General features: G+C 38.1%; 1 long non-coding RNA gene across 2 annotated transcripts in view; it reads right to left on the bottom strand.

The window, feature by feature from the left end:
- The window catches only part of LOC120306030, an 83,701-nt gene extending 64,086 nt beyond the window's left edge, over positions 1 to 19,615 (bottom strand). For both annotated transcript variants that reach the window (XR_005556157.1, XR_005556158.1), the window contains exons 1-2: positions 19,416 to 19,615; positions 14,016 to 14,134 (exon numbers count right to left, since the gene is read on the bottom strand). This is a non-coding gene — a long non-coding RNA (uncharacterized LOC120306030). The remainder of the gene's footprint in view (positions 1 to 14,015; positions 14,135 to 19,415) is intronic.
- Between the last annotated feature and the right edge of the window lie 291 nt (positions 19,616 to 19,906).

Raw genomic sequence — 19,906 nt, 5'->3', positions numbered from 1 at the left:
GAGCGCAGGCGGGCAGGCAGGTGTCTTGCTTGGTTGTGGCTTGGAGGGCACTTTTTTCAGTGCCGTTGTAACTTCAAACAATCTGTAAGCGAACTGTTGTAAGTCAAGGACTACCTGTACTTTATCACTTTTTTCCTTTTGCGGGGGGGGGGGTCATCAAGTTTTTGACACCTTGCTAGGCAACTGGTGGTACTCGGATATTACCATATCCTAAAAGTAGTACAATGGGTGAAAAGGCTGAGAAGCCCCGTTCTAGTCCAACCCCTGCTCAAGCAGGACACGGTATACTATTCCAGACAAGTTGCTGTCCAGTCTCTTCTTGAAAACCTCCAGTGATGGAGCACCCACAACTTCTGAAGGAAGCTATTCCACTGGTTAATTGTTTTCACTGTTAGGAAATTTCTCCTTAGTTTTAGGTTGCCTGTCTCCTTGGTTAGTTTCCATCCATTGATTCTTGTCTTGCCTTCAGGTGCTTTTGAAAATAGCTTTTGAAAACCCCCTCTCTTTGTGGCAGCCCGTCAAATATTATTGTTAGATTAAATGAGATACTTAAATTGCTACTTCTCATTAATTTTTTTCCTAATGTTTTTGTTCTCTGGAAGTGTCTGGACCAAGGGTCTTCAAATGTGGCCCTTTTATGACTTGTGGACTTCAACTCCCAGAATTCCTCAGCCAGCATGCCTGGCTGAGGAATTCTGGGAGTTGAAGTCCACAAGACATAAAAGGGCCACGTTTGAAGACCCCTGATCTAGCTACATAAGCTGCTACATAAGTGTGTGCTTCTCTCCTTCTAAACTTTCTTCATTTCTTTATTTTCTGGGTTTCCACAATACACTGAATCATGCATTAAAACTGTATACTGCCAACATCTTAAAATTAATATTAACAAAGTTAAACATGATGGATGAGCATATTAAAAACACAGCATGAACTCTCTCTCGATATCCCTTCAGTGGCCTAACTTATTAGTTCATTATAAAGATTATCTAAGATTTTTCCCTAACAACTAAAACCCCTCAGTGGTACATTAACCCAAGCTGTTCTTTGTTTGCTTGCTTGTTTTTCTATCTCTGCTCTATCTGGACTGGTTTGGTGGCTAGAATTATGGTCATGCCTGGATTTTTCTTGGGGTCATTTTAAAACCTGCTGTTAATGGTAATGAATGCATTCTATTCCAGCTGATTCTCATGTCTTAGAAATGCAAAGGAGAGAGAGAGGGAGGGCACAAACTCCATTCCTAGTTTCCTTGCCAAGCAAAAAAAAAAAAAAAAAAAAATGCTGCTAAGATGTTATGGAGTGACAGGGGAACGAAGTGAGTTAACGCAGAACTGTCGATCAAGTTTTAATTGAGTCTGATCTCAGTTACATGCAACTGCATCAAGAGGAATTTAAGGGTACCTTGGTGTTAGTGGTCCCCCTTCTGGAACTGCTGCCAGAAGAATCCAACTGTCACAGGCTTCAGAGTAGCTTAAATTACTGCGGGGGGGGGGGGGGGAATCAAGCTAAAGTTTACCTCTCTCTCCCTAGGGATACTTGAAAGAGCCCCCCCCCCCCCGGGGTTGCTGTGGACTTCAGATTAACTGGTTGTAACCTCTTGGGGAAAAGTAATTGGCTAGAATTGGCACTATTTTTCAAAGCCCAGGGCTCTTCCATAGACCTAATTCTCAATTTAAGGGAAAGTGAGGTGGCTTCTACTTTTTCTCCAGAGTTCAGAGGAGAAACACAGCAGTTTAATCACACTGGAGCAAAACCCTGGGCCTTCCAGAAATTGGTACTTGAACGGTGGGGCAAGAAGAATAAATGGCTCCTGCCAGCAATATCTCAATGTAGTGCACCAGGAGAGATGCTAACAAATTCATGCATGATTGAAAAAAATTCAGCTGCTTGGATACACAAAGTAGTTGTTGTTCATGGGACATGTTGTTCATGTCCACTGTCAACCCATTATTTCCAAAATCCTACTCCCCCTGTATGGCTTGGGGTCCTTCTCCCCAAAGTTATGTTCACACAACTGCAAGAATATAGTAATCTTGCATGTGATAGGAACCCAATCAATATGATTAGTTTAAGGTTTGGGGGTCATGCTAGCAAGTTAAGTATGCCAGGTTCAGTGAACTAGGCATGAACTAAGAACAATCGTTACAAAGCAAGCTACTCTTTTTATTATATTCCTTTTTATTATAGAATAAAAGATGAGAGAGAGAGAGAGAGAGAGAGAGAGGGAGGGAGGGAGGGAGGGAGGGAGGGAGGAAGGAAGGAAGGAAGGAAGGAAGGAAGGAAGGAAGGAAGGAAGGAAGGAAGGAAGGAAGGAAGGAAGGAAGGAAGGAAGGAAGGAACTTTCCTGACAGAACAATTAATTAATCATCAGTGGAACAACCTGCCTCCAGAAGCACTGAATGCTCCAACACTGGAAGTTTTTAAGAAGAAATTGGACAACCATTTGTCTGAAATGGTGTAGGGCAGGGGTAGGCTGACTCAGGAATTCTGGGAGTTGAAGTCCACAAATCATAAAAAAGACCCAAGGTTGCCTACCCCTAGTATAGGGTTTCCTGCCTGAGCAGGGGGTTGGACTGGAAGACCTCAAAGGTCCCTTTCAACTCTATTATTGTTATAAGTAAAGAAAAGAGACTTTTGATCTTCTTTTCAACAAATAATTACAACCATATTATCCCTCTTCCTCTTAGATATTATGTATGTCCCTTCAGCCCATTAATCCATGTCTTTCCTAATCTTTAAATCCATAAACCATCATGTCATTTCTATTTTTTTTTTCAGCTAAAAATCCATATAAGATTTTCAGTCTCTTAGGAAAGTTTTTGTTTTTTCACTGACCAAACAAGTCAGTTTTGTTATTCCATTTTTCAGTCCATTTCTTCACTGTGAGAATTTCAGCATTCTTCCATCATTCTGCATACAATAATCTTGCTGGATTTATCATGTACACAATCTATCTATCATACATCTTTTCTAATTCATTTCTGTACCTCCCAATAAAAAGAATTCTGATTTCAGAACAATGCTATTCCTGAGTGGAATTTGTATAAAAGCTGCCAGAATTCCAGATGTTTTATTCTTACTTAACAATTACTAATATCTCTCTTTTCAAGATAACTATCTTCTCAAAACAGCCTTCAAAGAAATATAAACTATTGCAAACAGCAATGCAATAAATATTTTAAAAACAAAAGCCCAGAATTCTTCCCACGGAACAGGTGGTAATGGCTGGCAGAGAAGAGCACACTGATCGGGCTTCTCTTATAGTTCCGCTCTCATAGTTCTATGTTCTTTCTAACATTGTCCCTCACAATCTCAGTCAATGACATCAGACAGTTCAAGAGTGGAACAAGATCTCCTAGAGATCTTCCAATACAGGTAGTCCTCGACTTATGGCCGCAACTGAATCCAAAATTTATGTTACTAAGTGAGACATTTGTTAAAGTGAATTTTGTCCCATTTTACAATCTTTTTTGTCACCGTTGTTAAATGAATCACTGCATTTACTAAGTTAATAACACGGTTGTTAAGTGAATCTGGTTTCCCCATTGAGTTTGCTTGTCAGACTGGTCGCAAAAGGTGATCTCATGACCCCGGGACACTGCAATCGTCATAAATATGAGTCAGTTGCCAAGCATATGAATTTTGATCACATAACCATGCGGATGGTACAATGGTCATGAGTATGAAAAAACAGTCATAAGTTAGAAAAATATGGAGCCACCTGACTAGAACCAGGTCAGGCTATGTCAGAACAAAGGCAAAGCTAAGTAACAAACATTGTGGCTCTGATGTACCAGAACAAACAACAACACATATAGTTCAAGAATGTCTCCTCAAGAAATTTCAAAACACCTGGGATGATCTAACTGCATGCATACCAGAAAGAGGTAGATGGTTAGCTTCCTTAGATATCGAACTATAACATCTATCCCGTTGCAATTCTATTGCTCCACATTATGGTGATTTTATTATGCTCTATAGATGCCGTACGTTAAATAAATAAATCAGGTTCTGGAGTGGCTGCATGCTATTTTCTCCACCCTTCTGACATTGTCCACAGCAGTCCCGTTATGAATCCTCCATCCACAGCTAAAGTAAATGCTAAATTGGTAAATGTCATTCATGCGCTTTCCCAAATAATCATTATAAAAACCAAAGTACTGCAGGATAGAGAAATTATTTATTCCCTTGTTCCTATGTTTCTGGCAAAAAAAATAAATCTCATCTCTGAGGTTGCTATTTGTAATTTAAAGGGAAGTTTCATCATGGCTTATGGAAGACATACAGAGCAAGTAGCAGCTCTAAGATGACAGATGACTGAAACTAGAGCAAGCAAAAAAAAAGATAAATGATTCCTTGGAATTTCCATTGTCTGAGGCAATACAACTTCCCCATAATTGCTATTTAAAATATACATTTTAATTACACTGCAGGCTGATAGATTTCAAGGGGATCTTAACAACCTGCCACCAAAGGCTCCTTGCCACCTTTGCTACTCAAAGAAATATTGACCGTGATTAGTTGTCCCACCTCTACTACCATTTGTTATGAATTGTCAACCCACTGCATTCCAGGTAACTCCCTGATTCAGGAACTGAACTAATCTTTTCCTTTTTTTTCCCATGGGCCATCTCCCTCCCTTATAAAATTATCCTAAATGAAGTCGAGTTAGGCACTGCATTCAAGCAATTTAACAAATTGGGTGGTTGATGCAGATAGGAGTCGAGGCATCTGCTCAGGTCACATTCCAGAGCACTTACACTTCCCCAGCTGGGAAGATTTTATTTTAGTCACCCAGCAGCTTAAAACAAAGTTATATGCTGAAGCAACCATAAAGAAATAACACACTAAAGTTTAAGTAAAATAGCATAGCACTGCACTCCATTTAAGATTAAGGTTGAAAATAATAACTAAGGGTTAAAACCAGCTGGGAAGGGAGGAAAGGAAATAATTGATAAAATTATAAGTGCAACCTAAAAAAATATATACTGAGTCTATACCATAATATAATGTATTCAAAGTATAGAAATAAGCTAAGCCAGCCTTCAGTTCCTATTCATAAAAATCATTCAAAGTCATTTAACAAAGTGAGCAGTCACTGAAATTTAGGATCTCTGTATTGATTAGTTCTGATTAAATCTAATTAGTTCGGTCATCATTCAAGCACAGACAGCCAAGGAGATGCATGAATTGATTGGATGGTTTGACATAGCAACTCCACCTTGCCAAACACTTAAACTCTAGTTCTTCAATGCATTTATTGCACAATTAACCTAATGTCTCATTAAGCAAAGAGAGATCTAAAATTAGAAGTTAGCTTCTTAACTTGTTCTAAGGATAATGATAATACTATAGTTACCAATTAATCTTTCAATATTATTTCTGAATTAGATAAAAACAATTACACATGTGCTCTTTCTGGAGATTTTAGTTTACAACTGTATGTTTTTGCATGTTCCTTTCCACACAGTTTATCAACATGCCCAAATGCTGGGATTAAACTGCATGTACAAAGTTATAAAGCCATGCCGTAAAAATCCCATTCTATAAGATGAGGGAAAGAAGAAGCTTTGCTCATCCCAAACAGTAATTAGATTGCATCATCATGTAAAGGACACAGATGCATTCCATAATAGTAGTTGAACCAGAACTAAGGACAGTATTATTCAAATCATCATTTAGCCTTAAAGCTCAGTAGATTATCCAATATCAATCTTTATTCTTCACCTTTATTCAACTTCATAGGCTTTTTCATAAGGTTATTATTAGGATAAAACTTTGGAGGGACTTGAGTATAGTGTTTATAGAAGTATATAGAAGTAAACCTACTGATTAGTAGAGACCACCAGCTGAAGACTTGTTTCTAATACCTTAAATAGAACCAGTCCTGCTTTATACTTGTAAGCACCACTCAAGAGAAATCAACCTTTCTTAAATTGGCATCCTCCAGATATTTTCAAATCATAACTATCCAAACTTGTGAGTCCAGCTTTCAGCCAGGCCATGACCACCTGCCTGAAATAGGGTGGTATGTTTACTAAAGTTTTCCATGGATGTTCTTTTGGCATGACAACCAGGACCAAGTTTTTGTTTCCATGGAAGCAATAAATAATCATGACAGGCTGTTTTTCCTAGCTAAAGACAAAAGATACATTCATTAAAGAGGCCAGTGTTATAAAACTGCCAATCAGCTGCCTATCAAAGCACCATAATTTATTATCAACACCTGCAATCTACCTGATGTCTATTTGCATTCTTGACATACATAGCAATATCTATTGCAGTGCAATAATTGCACAATTACAACATTCATTTCAACCTGAGGAATAATCTTGCGTATGACTCCTCCTTGGTCAACACATGGAAACTACAGCACTGTGGAGCAAACACAACTGGTATTTAGGCTTGCTGAGCTAGAGGGCTCCTCCACTAGTAGTGCCAGTATTAGCAAATATTAATACCTGGAGAAATTATCAAGAGAAAACATTTTTAGTAAAGTGAAGGATGTGATTCTGTCCTAAGCTCTGTTCATTAACAGGGTGGTTATCAGGGAGAAGAAAATCAAACTAGAGAGAACCAATTAGCCTCATCATTGGAAGGATTCCAATAAATTATCTTTAAGTAGATAGCCTCCTCAAAGTTTTACCACTGTTGTTGTTCCTCTTGTTCTAGACCAGACATATCAAACTTGCGATATCATATGACGTTGCGCAACATATCAGAGCTTTTTCCCCATTCCCCGTTATGACATGTGCGGCCCACATGCTGGCAGTTTGACAGCCCTGTTCTAGACCAAAAGTGGGGAACAATGGTCCCTTTATGATTTGTGGACTTTAAATGCCCAGCTATGCTGGCTCAGGAATTCTGGGAGTTGAAGTCCACAGATCACAAAAGGCCCATCGTTCCCCACCCGTTCTAGACTCTGTCTCCACTTTTCTATGTTGTAATTAACTCAGTGTTTTAGACCCACAATGGCAGTGTCTACCCAGCCATCATGAAATATTACTTCCTGCTGTTTCTACCTTTATCAAAACACTTTTCTCTGGGATCAGCTACTACAAGTGGGAAAAATGGAGGAATAGTCAAAAGGAGGAAAAATATCTACTCGTAATGGGAGCTCACTAGCATCTGAAGCAACACTAAAGTCGATTCCCTTTGTTTCTCTCTTAGCTTCCTTCTTCTCTAAGTTCCACTAGCCCAACTATCAATATTTGAATTGCATGCCTTCAAAGCAGAGACCTTGCTTTTTTTGGCTACATTGATATGTCTACTGATGGCACTGTATAAATAATCTGTTAATGTGCACCAGCAATTAAGTTTTTTTCCCCCTAACATAACATTCATTTCATTTATCATGGAGGTATCTATAAGGACCCTGGAATTCAACAATTCATCCAAAACCTCTACTTTCTCTTTCTCTTCTGTGGTAGCTCCACTTCAAAGGGAACAAGGTTAGAAGTCTATTCTTATCACAGACATGTCAGTGTAAACAGCATAAAATTATATTTCCATTAGTTAAAGGGGTGGGAGGAGAGGGCCAGAAGATTGCCTCTTTTCTTTAGAACATATAAACGCTCATAATTAAACTTTTCACCTTTCCAAGTAGCTGGCTGTGTATTCCTACACAGTGGGTGGTTTGGTCTGCAGACATATTGACTTGGAACAATATACAAAGAAGAAATAATTGAATAGAAGTCATCTTCCAATGTAACTGGGCAACATTCACCTTTTCATTGCATACATATATTTCAACATCTCCCCCCACACACACACACATGCCTTTCCTTAAAAGAAAAAAATGCAACAACCACTCAAAAGTTAACAATCAAATAAAATTAAATACTTCATGGTTTAATTTCTATAATTTTGTACCTACAAGCCGATCTTACAGATTCAGGGCATTGTATAGGAGCCACTAATTTTTCACACTGCAGATAAAACTCTTTAGTTTGAAGAAAGATGTAACAAATAGCCTTCTGGATACACTGCTGCCATTTTCTTTCAGAACCAGTGGATAAAACAAATCAGTGGATAATTCAAAAGATTTCCAAAGCACAGCTTACAGCAGTTCATTTAGTGACCGTTCAAAGTTACAACAGCTCTGGATAAAGTGACTTATGACTGTTTTTCACACTTATGACCATTGTAGCCTCTTCATGGTCATGTGACCTTGGCAACTGTTCATATTTATGGTGGTTGCAGTGGTTCTGGGATCATGTGATCACGTTTTGCAACCTTCTGACAAACAAAGTCAATGGGAAAGCCAGAGTCACTTAAGAATCATGTTACTAACTTAACAATGGCAATGATTCACTTAACAACTGTGGCAAGAAAGGTCATAAAATGGGACAAAATTCAATTAACAAATGTCTCACTTAGCAACATAAATTTTGGGCTCAATTCCAGTCGTAAGCTGGGGGCTACCTGTATAACATGCTGCCTTACATAAATGTTGAACTTTATCTCCTGCAATCAAATGCAAAAACTGATGATTTTACCAATGATACAACTGAATGGTAGATTTGGGTATCCTACGAAGTCTATAGGCCCTCCTATTAACTTGAATATTGTTTAAAGGAAAGCTTACATGACTAGGGCACTCAATAACACGTCTACTGATTTTGGGAGACACAGCACAGGCAGAAAAGAGGGCTGTATCTCTGCCACAAAGTGCATTTAAACTGCCATCATAAATCAAGCCTTGTTAAAACCAGAGCAGTTATTTTTTTCTCAGTAAATAATATCAGAGTATGAGCCAATTAAACAACCATACTAAAATGAAACAAGGGTGTGTAGCTTGTTTATCACTTATACAGCTTGTTTATAATCTTTTGTAGCTAGCTGAAAGGATTGCTTCACTCCCAATGTGGATCAGGTTACAACTTGTTCATAACCGATTATTGTACATCACCTAGAATCACTTTTGGTGAGATAGGTAGCTCTAAATTTTATTAATAAAATGAATAATAAATAAACTTGATCAATATTGCCAAAAACATCAATACAAAGCTCACAGTGATTGACAATTTTAAAGAAGCAATAACGCAACTGTCTTTAAACTTAGTATTCATTTGTGAATTTTTAGAGAATACGATTATGGCTTAAATTCCTATTTTTTTTACTTCTTAAGCATCACCAAGGTACCTGCAGACTTTTCTCGCCAAATATTCTTAAGTATTAGCCACAACCTTTTCTTTCTAATTTTTGGTTGCTTTTTAATCATTTTACACAAAGCAGTTATCCTTTTGTAAAGCAAACTTAAAATCTAGCTTGAAGAACATAACCCAGACATTATGATTCATCTAATCTTATTCTCCATTAAGTTACCTGCGATCCTCACCCTGCAGTCAATGGTAGTACCAGCCCTATAGGTCTATCAGATGCTTTCTGGAAGCCCATCAGGAAGATGTGGAAGTAACCATTAGAAGGGGAAAAGATAGAAAGGACTTAGGAATTTTCCAAAAGGAGAATATGTCAAAGCCTAGATGCCATTCTGATGAAGACCCCATTTTGCAATCAGCTAGACTGATCATATATGATGAAGAACATGGAAGAGAACCTTTTTTATATAAGTGGAGTGGAGTGGAGTGGAGTGGAGTGGAGTGGAGTGGAATAGAATAGAATAGAATAGAATAGAATAGAATAGAATAGAATAGAATAGAATAGAATAGAATAGAATAGAATAGAATAGAATAGCTTTATGGTCATTGTGTAACTCACAACAAAATTAAGTGGCTGTTGGAAAACTAAAGCTATTCTCTAATAAAATTAGATTTACAGGGCAATTTCTATCTAGGCAAAGCTGAAAGATGGAGAATTACTAGCTTTCAGCTCCATCTCCCATCTAATAGCTTAGTATGTTCAAATAATAGAATAAAATTTGAACTTTATTCTGCATTTTAGCTGAAACTCTGTCAACCCAAAACCTCTGATTCTTGGAGATTGCCTTGACAAATCCCTGCAAGATTCCTCAGAAGTAGTTTACCATTGCCTCCTTTCTAGAGCTGAGAGAAACTGACTGGCCCAAAGGTCACCCAGCTGGCTTTGTGCATAAGGCGGGACTAGAATTCATGGTCTCTCATTTTCTAGTTTGATATCTTAACCACTACACCAAACTCCATATTAAAAACTACATTCAGAATATCATCATTCTCAGAGCATTATCTAATTCAAAAATGGGAAGTGGGTAGGAAATCTGAAATGACCAGCTTAACCTTCATTTTGGCATTTTTCACATTTAACCCCTTCAGTCTGAAAGAAAAACATATGATGTGAAAGTTTAGTTCTTCCTTTCAGCGCTTGCTAATACGGTATTTCCTCTACTTTCAATGCTTGTCAGCCAGTTAACTTTTCATTTGCAAGAATTATCTGTTATTTGCATAAGCTATCAGCCTCCCTTTGTCTTCCAGGCTGGAAATACAAGAGGCTTTTTTTATTCCATAAAATGTCCTACAGTAAGGATTTTATTGTGGTTAACTCCAGGGACCAATTACAGGGCAGAAGCTGTCCTTTCCCGCCGATTTATGTCTTATTATTTAACAGGTTGGATACTATAAGTATAGCTATAGTCAGGTAACTGTCAGCATTAAGAGTGATTAGATAATATGCAAGTAATCCAAAAGGGAGATAAAGGATGTGTTTTAGTATGTAAAAAAGGTCAAAGAAGAATGTAAGCTACTTGGCAACCATGGGAGAGAAAGATCACAATCCATACCTATAAAAAAATCTTCAAAACAATTTAAAAGGTCTTGCAATTCCCATTTAAGCAGAACACATAAGACATTAGATTCAAATATTTTTCCTGATTTATGTCTGAATTTATTTAGTTTCCAAATTGGTTACTGTCAACATATATATGGGAAGTTATAATTTTGATTCTAGGCAAATCTCAACCTTAGATCCAGAACAACCTACACTTTGTTCCTCAGATATGTTGGTTTCAGCTTCAAAAATTTCTAGTCATCTGGATCAATAGATTAACTGAATTTATTTGCAGAAGACTAGCTAAAAGGAAGAACACAAAGACTGGGAAGTGGTTTCTGAGTACTAACATAATTATTATTGTGATATGTGTGTCCAGCTATAAATCAGATTTAATTCAAGAGAGTTTACTGTGGTGTAGATTACCTAGGAGTTTTTCCTCTAGACTACAGATAGAGATTGGAGTAAGAATACTTCACAGCATATTTATCCAGAAATAAGATCCTTTAATTTTAATTAATCTAATTCCCCAGTTAAGTGAACAGAAGCTCAGAACCTCAGTCTATATTCTTCTGCCTATAAAACAAGGTCAACAGTCACTCATCAGTTATTGCTTTAACTGCTTTAAGCAATTTAGGATTATGAATCTGATAGCTATTAAAAGAGATAATGAACAGCACTCAAAATATGTGCTTGGCTGAATTACATTTCATATTATTTTCTGGCTATATTGAACATAAACTATTTCCTAAGAAATAGCTTGTTCTGGCCACCTTTTACCAGAAACGTGACAAGATTTGCTTTCCCAAGAGTTGTATCCATTAAGATACAACTAGACAGGGCTCTATCTAACCACTAATCAATAGTTTGATAGAAGTTGGCAATAAACGGCCATTATTCTTTTTGAGTGGACATTTGCTATCAAATACTAACAACAGTTACTTTTGTCTTTACCAATTTCAGGAGAGGTATTGTATTATCACACATTTGGAGGACATCAGATTCAAATTAAAGACATTCAGTGGGTGGGACAAAACCAGTTTGACCATCAAGTTCTACTGCCTACTTGGTGCAAGAATTCACATTAAAGCATCTTTAATAAAGGTCTATCCAGGCACATCCAAAAAGGAGAGCTCACCATTGCCAGAAATAATTGGTACAAGTATAAATCTTCTCTTGCTATTAAAACTTTTCCCCAAAAAACATTCAACCACAATATGGTATCTGAAAACCACTATCCCATACTCCAATACAGAAATGTTTTTCTGCATGATATACTCCAATCAGCATATTTCAGCTTCAGTCATTTTTTTTCAACACTAAACAAATCTATTTTAATCAGTTCTTTTTTTTCTAGTTTTTCATCCCCCTGATCATTCTTGTTATCCTTCATTGCATCTGTTTCTTCAAATGCCTCCCAAAATCAGAAGCCTAGGTTAGATAAGACTACCGTGGAGAAAGTTATAATCATGCTAGCCTAAGTGTTCCAGAAAACGAAAGCAATGAACTAAAAGACATGTTTAAAAATATGCACTTTAGACTTTTCAAAAATTGCCCTGGAATGGCCCTAAAATATTATTTTTATTTAGCAATTAATAGGTTAGACTGGTAATTTTTAAGAAAACAGCCTGTTATCCTGCCTAGTGGTATTGCGGGACAAGTGAACAGTGTCTTAATTAAATATATATACAATTAATATGTCATTTATATAAGCAGATGTCATGAGGTTGGCAGAGGACATGAGCAAAAATAAGACATTGGGAAGAATTTAATCCTTTCACCCTGCTGGAGTGCTATCACAAATCCTTTTCATCTTCTCTTCTTCCTCTTCACAGTTAGACTCTGGAAGAAAGCTCTAAATCAGATGTCCCCAACCTTTCTTAGTTGGCTGACTGGAGAGAAAGGGAGATGGAAGAATTTTATGTGTATGCACGTGCAAACTTGGCTGTGAGCACAAATGGGATGGCACTAGCACCTGCAGGGTAACCCTGCCCTGTTTTCACCATGTGGGGCCCCATTTTCGCAATGCCAGTGCGAATGGACATGAGTGCACACGTATACACATGCACACTGGCCAGCCTGTCCTGTAGCCCAGTGGCCAGCAGGCCACGGTCCAGTAGTGGACCATGGCCCACAGGTTGGGAACCCCTACTCTAAATCAGTGGTTCTTAACCTTTTTGAATGAATCACCCCCTTGAGCCAATGAGGAAATTGTCATCGCCCCCCTCCCCCAACATAACCTCTCAATCACAGCATAGGAAATAATTCTTCAATTTATGCAAACACTTTTTTTGTTTTCTTTAAAACTGTCATCAGGACATATCGATGCAAATAATTTATTTCCAGCCTTTTTCCCATATCTCAACTGTGTGAAAAAGTTTGGTGCCACCCATCACTTTATTCCCAAACTTCGTGATACATGTATTTCATTATTATCTTATTTATTCAAGACACTTAAATGTAATGACCACTGAAAACAAAATTCAATTGCAAGAAAGTGAAATGCCCAAAAAGAAAAACGGTAATATTTAATGATTGAATTACAAGTGAAATTTAAGACGCAAAAAGAAATATAAAAAGAGTAGAGGCTGCTACGCAATGCACATGAAGATAAGCAATGTGTATTCACATCTGTACGGCATTCTATACTGAAGCTAGCTGGAGGAACATTTGAAAACACAATTCAGTCCACTAATAGCGAGCGATCTGATGTTTTTGTACGACAGATATACAGCGATTCACTGTATGAAAAAGTCTCAAAGGTGTCCCCATCGTCCCCATATCGCCCCCTTTTTGTTCCTTGGCCCCCACGTTGCCCCTTTTTCTTCCATCACCCACCTGAAAAATAAAATCGCCCCCTGGGGGGCAATATCGCCCCGGTTAAGAACCACTGCTCTAAATGACACTAGCAGAAGCCTTGGTCCTAGGCTTGAAACAACTCCCAATGTGTGAGGTTTAAAACATCTCTCCTCCCAGGCTTGCACTTTCATTTTGTTCTCTCATCCATCTCGACTTAAGCAGCTAGGTTAAACAAAAAATCTCTTCTACAAACTAATTCACACATTATTTGTCAGTAAATGGCTTCATTTTATGATTTAAAAATTTTTGTTTTCTACACCACTGACCAAAACAGATCTTGAAGTGCACTTTTGCATAGCAAAATCACAGACAGAGATGCTGTGCAAAGGATAAAGAACCATTTCTCATGGTCCTGCTGGGTGGACATCTGGGAGATACAGTCCAGCTTTCTGCAGAAGAAGAGATTGTGAACTGTAAAAAAGAAGGTGGAATGAAGAAATGGAGAAAGATTATCTCACCTACTTTAGTTGCCTTGTATTTGAGCCAGACTCAACGATACCATGAGGCTTATAAGTAGTTATATGAAATCCCTCTGACTTGTTGGCTTCTGGTTCTGAGCCAAATAGCGCTGCCAACTCTATGAAGGCAAGAGAATATAGAAAAATTATGAACAGTTCATCCTATGGTGCACGCCAATCTTTCTCATTTATCAACCAGACAACTCAAATCCTGGAAGCCCTAGCAGTGGCACATGCACAACACCTGTCCAACAACTTTAACACTGATTCCCAGGGTAAAGCCAAATGGGTTGCTGAACATCCAGACATAGGAAGATATATAAATGACCACCTAAAAAAGATGCTAGGCTTTGAACTATGCCTCCAGCAATGGACAATCCTGAATAAGATTCACACCTCACATGGGATTCACTGTATAAAAGGGACACAGTACTTTCCTCCCAGTGTGACTCTGGGTCCCATGTCAAACTATAGATCACACTATGACCAGGTGTAAGCTGAGGGCATATTTTTTTAAAAAAAATAGTAATGTTAATATATATTGCAAGACCATGTATGATATGCTAAATAAATAAATCTTATCTACTTAATTAAATAGCACTAAGGTTACCTGCAGTAAAGCCTATCATTGTAGGTCTATCACATATCCTTAAAATAATCAATGGGACACCTGCCTGCAACTTCAGTCACTGATAAAGGTTTAGTGTTGGTCCTTGGAAATATAATATTACCTTGTCTCCATAGTAGGTCTATATAACAGATTAATTTATTGGGAGCTGAGGTTCTTTTATTCCCATTAAGAATGGGATTTATAACGGAGCTCTTCAAATCTACTACCTTTCCAGGACGGAAAGATTGCATTTTTATTAATGCATTTCTTGTAAGATACCAAGCTTTGGGATTGGGTATATATTAATGAGTATTTTTTTTAAAAAAAAATGCTTTTTAAAATAATGACAAAAAACAGGATATAAAACCACAAAGATAAAAATACATACATCATCAAAGAAAAAAAGACACATAGAAAGTGCTTTAAAAAGGAAAAATGGAAAAAAACACAACAAAGGAAAAAGATATATAATTTTAGCAGTAAATAGTTGCAATTCTATATCTAGTCACTTGATTATTATTAAAGCATATATATATACTTTTTAACCTGCTGCATTTTATACAAATGAATCCCATATTTCATTATATTTGTCTAATCAAAGTCTACATCTATAGGCAATCTGTTCATAGATAGTAAATGCTATCCGGTTCACTCCATTGGGTGAATACATAAATGTAGACGTTAAAACATTTTTCCATTGCCTTGACCAGAGGTATCCAATCTTGGCATCTTTAAGACCTGTGGACCTGAACTGGCTGGGAAATTGTGGGAATTGAAGGAGTTGGACACCCCTGATGTTGGCAATACAGGGACTTCTAATTCTTTATTCCACTCAGACATGTTCTAAACCAGTGTTTCTCAACCTTGACAATTTTAAGGCATGTGGACTTCAACTCCCAGAATTCCACAGCCAGCAATGCTGGCTGTGGAATCCTGGGAGTTGAAGTCCACATGCCTTAAAATTGTCAAGGTTGAGAAACACTGTGAAACAAAGAATTTATGTTCTGAAAATATTTTCCAGCTATATACATTCTGAAATTCCTGTCAAAATATAAATTAATTTGGAAATAATATTTATTTTGAAAACATTTACCTTTCCGCAAAGTGTAAGGTTTAGTAACTCCCATTTATAGGTAGTCCTTGACTTACAAAAGTTCATTTAGTGACCATCTGAAGTTACAATGGCACTGAAAAAAGTGACATGACCATTTTTAACATGACAGTTGCAGCATCCCCCAAGTTATGTGATCAAAATTCAATTGCTTGAAAACTGACTTATATTTATGATGGTAGCATGTGATCACCTTTTGCAAGCAAAGTCAATGGGAAAGCCAGATTCACTTAATCACGGTGCTATTAACCTAATAACTATAATGATTTACTTAATTGGGGCAAGAAAGGTTGCAAAATGGGGCAAAATTTACTTAACAATTGTCTCATTTAGTAACAGAAATTTGGGGCCCAGCTGTGCTCGTAAGTCGAGGACTATCTTTATTAATATCTGAAGAAACCTCTCTCTATATTCTATTCTATATTCTATATATTCTATAAAGCATAATTATAGTCTTATAGTTGTAGTCTATAGACTACCTATGTCAGAGGTTCCAACCCCCGGTCCATGGACCGGTACCGGGCTGCGGCATGCCAACAACTGGTTCAATAAACAAAGCCCCATCCATGAGATGCAGGCAGCACACAAAACACGCACACTCCGGTCCATGGAAAAACCTCTCTCCACGTAACTGGTCCCTGGTGCCCAAAAGGTTGGGAACCTTTGACCTATGTATTTATAGGATTATCAATACACAGTTGATATTCCTTAAATGGATAGATAACCAAATTTTCACCCATAGGCATCAACTCCAACTTGGAGAAGTTACTGCTGCCGTTTCAATAAAAGCATCAGTCTTTTATATCAATACTAGAATAATTGCATGAGGTTTAGAAATAAGCAAAACACTGTCCACCTGCCAATAAAATTAATTTGTTCTCAGCTGAGTTATTAGTAGTTGTCTTCAACTTACCACTACAATTGTGGCCAGAATTTCCATTGCTAAACCAAGCAGTTGTTAAGTGGATATTGCTCAGTTTTACAACATCCTTTTTTTCCCCCCATGGTTAAGTGAGGCATTGCTGTTGTTGTGAATCATGCAGTCGTCAAATGACTTTGCTCTTTGGAAGCCAGCTGGGAAGATTGCAAAGGTGATCATACAATTTTGGAATGCTGCAACTGTAATAAATATTTTGATCACATGACCTTGAGGATATTGCAATGGTGGCATGTCCTTTTTTTTCAGTGCAGTTGTAGTTTTAAAAAATCACTAAATGAATGGTTGTAAATGGAAGGTTACCTGCACTCCGTAGATCCCCCTATATCAGGGGTCTTCAGACTTGGCCCTGTTATGTCTTGTGGACTTCAACTCCCAGAATTCCTGGCTGAGGAATTCTGGGAGTTGAAGTCCACAAGTCATAACAGGGCCAAGTTTGAAGACCCTTGCCCTATATTGTCTAATAAGACAAATCATGGGTTCCACGTAAATATTAAAAAGCAAACTGGATGGTCTTGCCTAGTTCTTCAAATAGTGGATAGTAGGAGAAAACATGCCATCAACCTTCATTTTAGATATGGATAACTCATATGGAATCTTATCTTATCCATTTTATGAATTCCAAGATAAATCTAAACCTATTTAGTATAACAAATATGTACTGTTTATGTATTTTTGTCAAAGGCTTTTTCAGTGTCCAATGATAAGATTACAAATTGATCTTTATTTATATTCAAGTTTATTAGAACTATGATCAGACCAATATCTGGTGTTTGTTTGGTTTTATAAACCCTGCTTGATCAATTCTTAATAAAAAATGATATCACTTGTTCTAATCTATTTGCTAACACTGTTGTTCAAAACCTTATATCAACCTTAATCAACAAGTCTGGATGATAATTAGCACACTGAGTCTAATCTTTACCTGCTTTCAGTATAACTGAAATATAAGCCCAATTAAATTCCCTTATCAAATATTTCTTAATATATTTGACAATTCTGGCACCAAAAGATGTATACATGTTCATGCCACTTGATGGAGAACCTACCTGGTCCTAGGATTTCTCCATTTGCCATTATGGCAATGGTATAAATAAGCTTAATTAATGAATATAATATATATTATGAACATAGCAATATAAGAGACAACATGGCCCAACAAAATATATATAAGAAGATATAGGTGAGAAAATTTAGGGAAGGAAAGGACCATGATGTAGGCCAGTGTTATGCAAACTTGGCAACTTTTAAGATGTGCAGTATGGACTTCAACTCCCAGAATTCTTAAGACACTGGGAAAATAGGATATAGTTATAGCAAGAAGCAACCAAATGCAGAGATTTTTAAACCCTCTCACTGTTGAGACTCTAGAACAGTGTTTCTCAACCTTGACAATTTTAAGGCACGTGGACTTCAACTCCAAGAATTCCACAGCCAGCAATACTGGCTGTGGAATTCTGGGAGTTTAAGTCCACATGCCTTAAAATTGTCAAGGTTGAGAAACACTGCTCTAGAAAGAGTACACCAGAAAAGAGCAACAAAGATGATGAGGGGACTGGAGACTAAAACATATAAGGAATGGTTGCTGGAATTGGGTTTGTCTAGTTTAATGAAGAGAAGGAGAGGAGCGACATGATAGCAGTGTTCCAATATTTCAAGGGTTGCCACAAAGAAGAGGGAGTCAAGGTATTCTCCAAAACACCTGAAGGCAGGACAAGAAGCAACCAATGGAAACTAACCAAAGAGAGAAGAACTAAGGAGAAATTTTCCTGACAGTTAATTGCTTCCAGAAATTGTGAATGCTCCAACACTGGAAGTTTTTAAGAGATTGGACAACCATTTATCTGAAATGGAATAGGGTTTCCTGCCTGAGCAGGGGGTTGGACTAGATGACCTCCAAGTCCCTTCCAACTCTGTTATTCTATTCTAAGTAATAAGACTGAAGAAAGAACCAGTATGGTAATGGTGAAGACATCAGGCTAAAAATCAGGAGACCATGAGTTCTAGCCCATTTTAGACATGAAAGCCAACTGGATGACTTTGGGCCAATCATCAGGAGATCCTGAGTTCTAGTCCTACCTTAGGCATGAAAGCTGGCTGGGTGACCTTGCACAAGTCACTCTCTCTTAACCCAACTCACCTCACAGGGTTGTTGTTGTGGGGAAAATAGGAGAAGGGACTATTAGATAAGTTCCCTGCCTTTCATTTTGTACAAAAATAAAAGAGGAGGGATCTAAAATAACTGATAATGGCATTTTTAGCATTTCATTTTATTTCATTTTTGCATATAAGAAAGCAGGGCACCTAGCTCCATTTCTTCCATTCATCCCTGTTTTTCTGCACAACAACAAGAAAGACCTGAATATGAAGGTAAAATGAGGAATGAAAATGACGCTTTTAAAAAGGGAAGGGGGGAAAACCTGCTGGGGTCCCCTTTTAATTAGAAGACAATGGAGGAAGACTTAATTATATCTCAGCTTACTCTGGTGCATCTTTGCTCCAAAGTTGGGTGTTCCTTTGTACTAGGGATGGCAGTCGACCTTACAACCAGCCGGGAAAGGAAAACCCGCTGAAGAACTTAAATCGGGGGGGAGAGAAAGCAAGCGCCACGAAGAGGAATTGGCACTGCGGGGTTCTTTAACAGAAAACTTTTTCCACTGTAGCGATTCCCTCCATTTCTTCCCCCAAATTCTCTCTCGCGCGCACGAAAACCCCTCAACCGTCGAAAAAAAGCAACCTCACCTCCACTTCACCTGCCCTCCCCGCCCCCTCTCGGCTCCGCAGCGGAGCGCCAGTTCCCGCGACGGTAGTAATTACGGCCCCAGCGTGAGCTCCATGCAAGCGCTAAACGAAACAGCAGATCAATTAAGAAATAAACACTCTATTGAAAAAACCAAGACAACCCCCTGGGACGGCCTAACAGGCGCGAATACGCTTCCTCGCGTTCTTGCCAGACCTTCTCGCTCTTTCTCCTCCTCTTTTTCTCTTCCCTCCCCCCGCCCCCGTTTAAGGTAGCTTGAGACGCGCGTCGAGCTGGCAAGACGCAAAGCGCGCTTTGGTTCTGGTGCTGCAAACCGGAGTCGGATATTCGTGGAATCGGAGTCACAGGGTTGGCCAAAGGTTGAGAAATTTTCAGCCAAAACCACATTCTGTCCTTTGCCAGGCAGCCCGTGCGCGCTACGATGGCTAGTTCAGTTCCAGCACTAGCGGATTATATATGTAGGAATATAGGA

This window comes from Crotalus tigris, unplaced genomic scaffold (genome assembly GCF_016545835.1).
Source record: "Crotalus tigris isolate CLP2741 ecotype Arizona unplaced genomic scaffold, ASM1654583v1 scf7180000017710.2780689, whole genome shotgun sequence".
In the NCBI taxonomy this organism is placed as follows: domain Eukaryota; kingdom Metazoa; phylum Chordata; class Lepidosauria; order Squamata; family Viperidae; genus Crotalus; species Crotalus tigris.
This window is presented reverse-complemented; position numbering and strand designations above follow the sequence as displayed.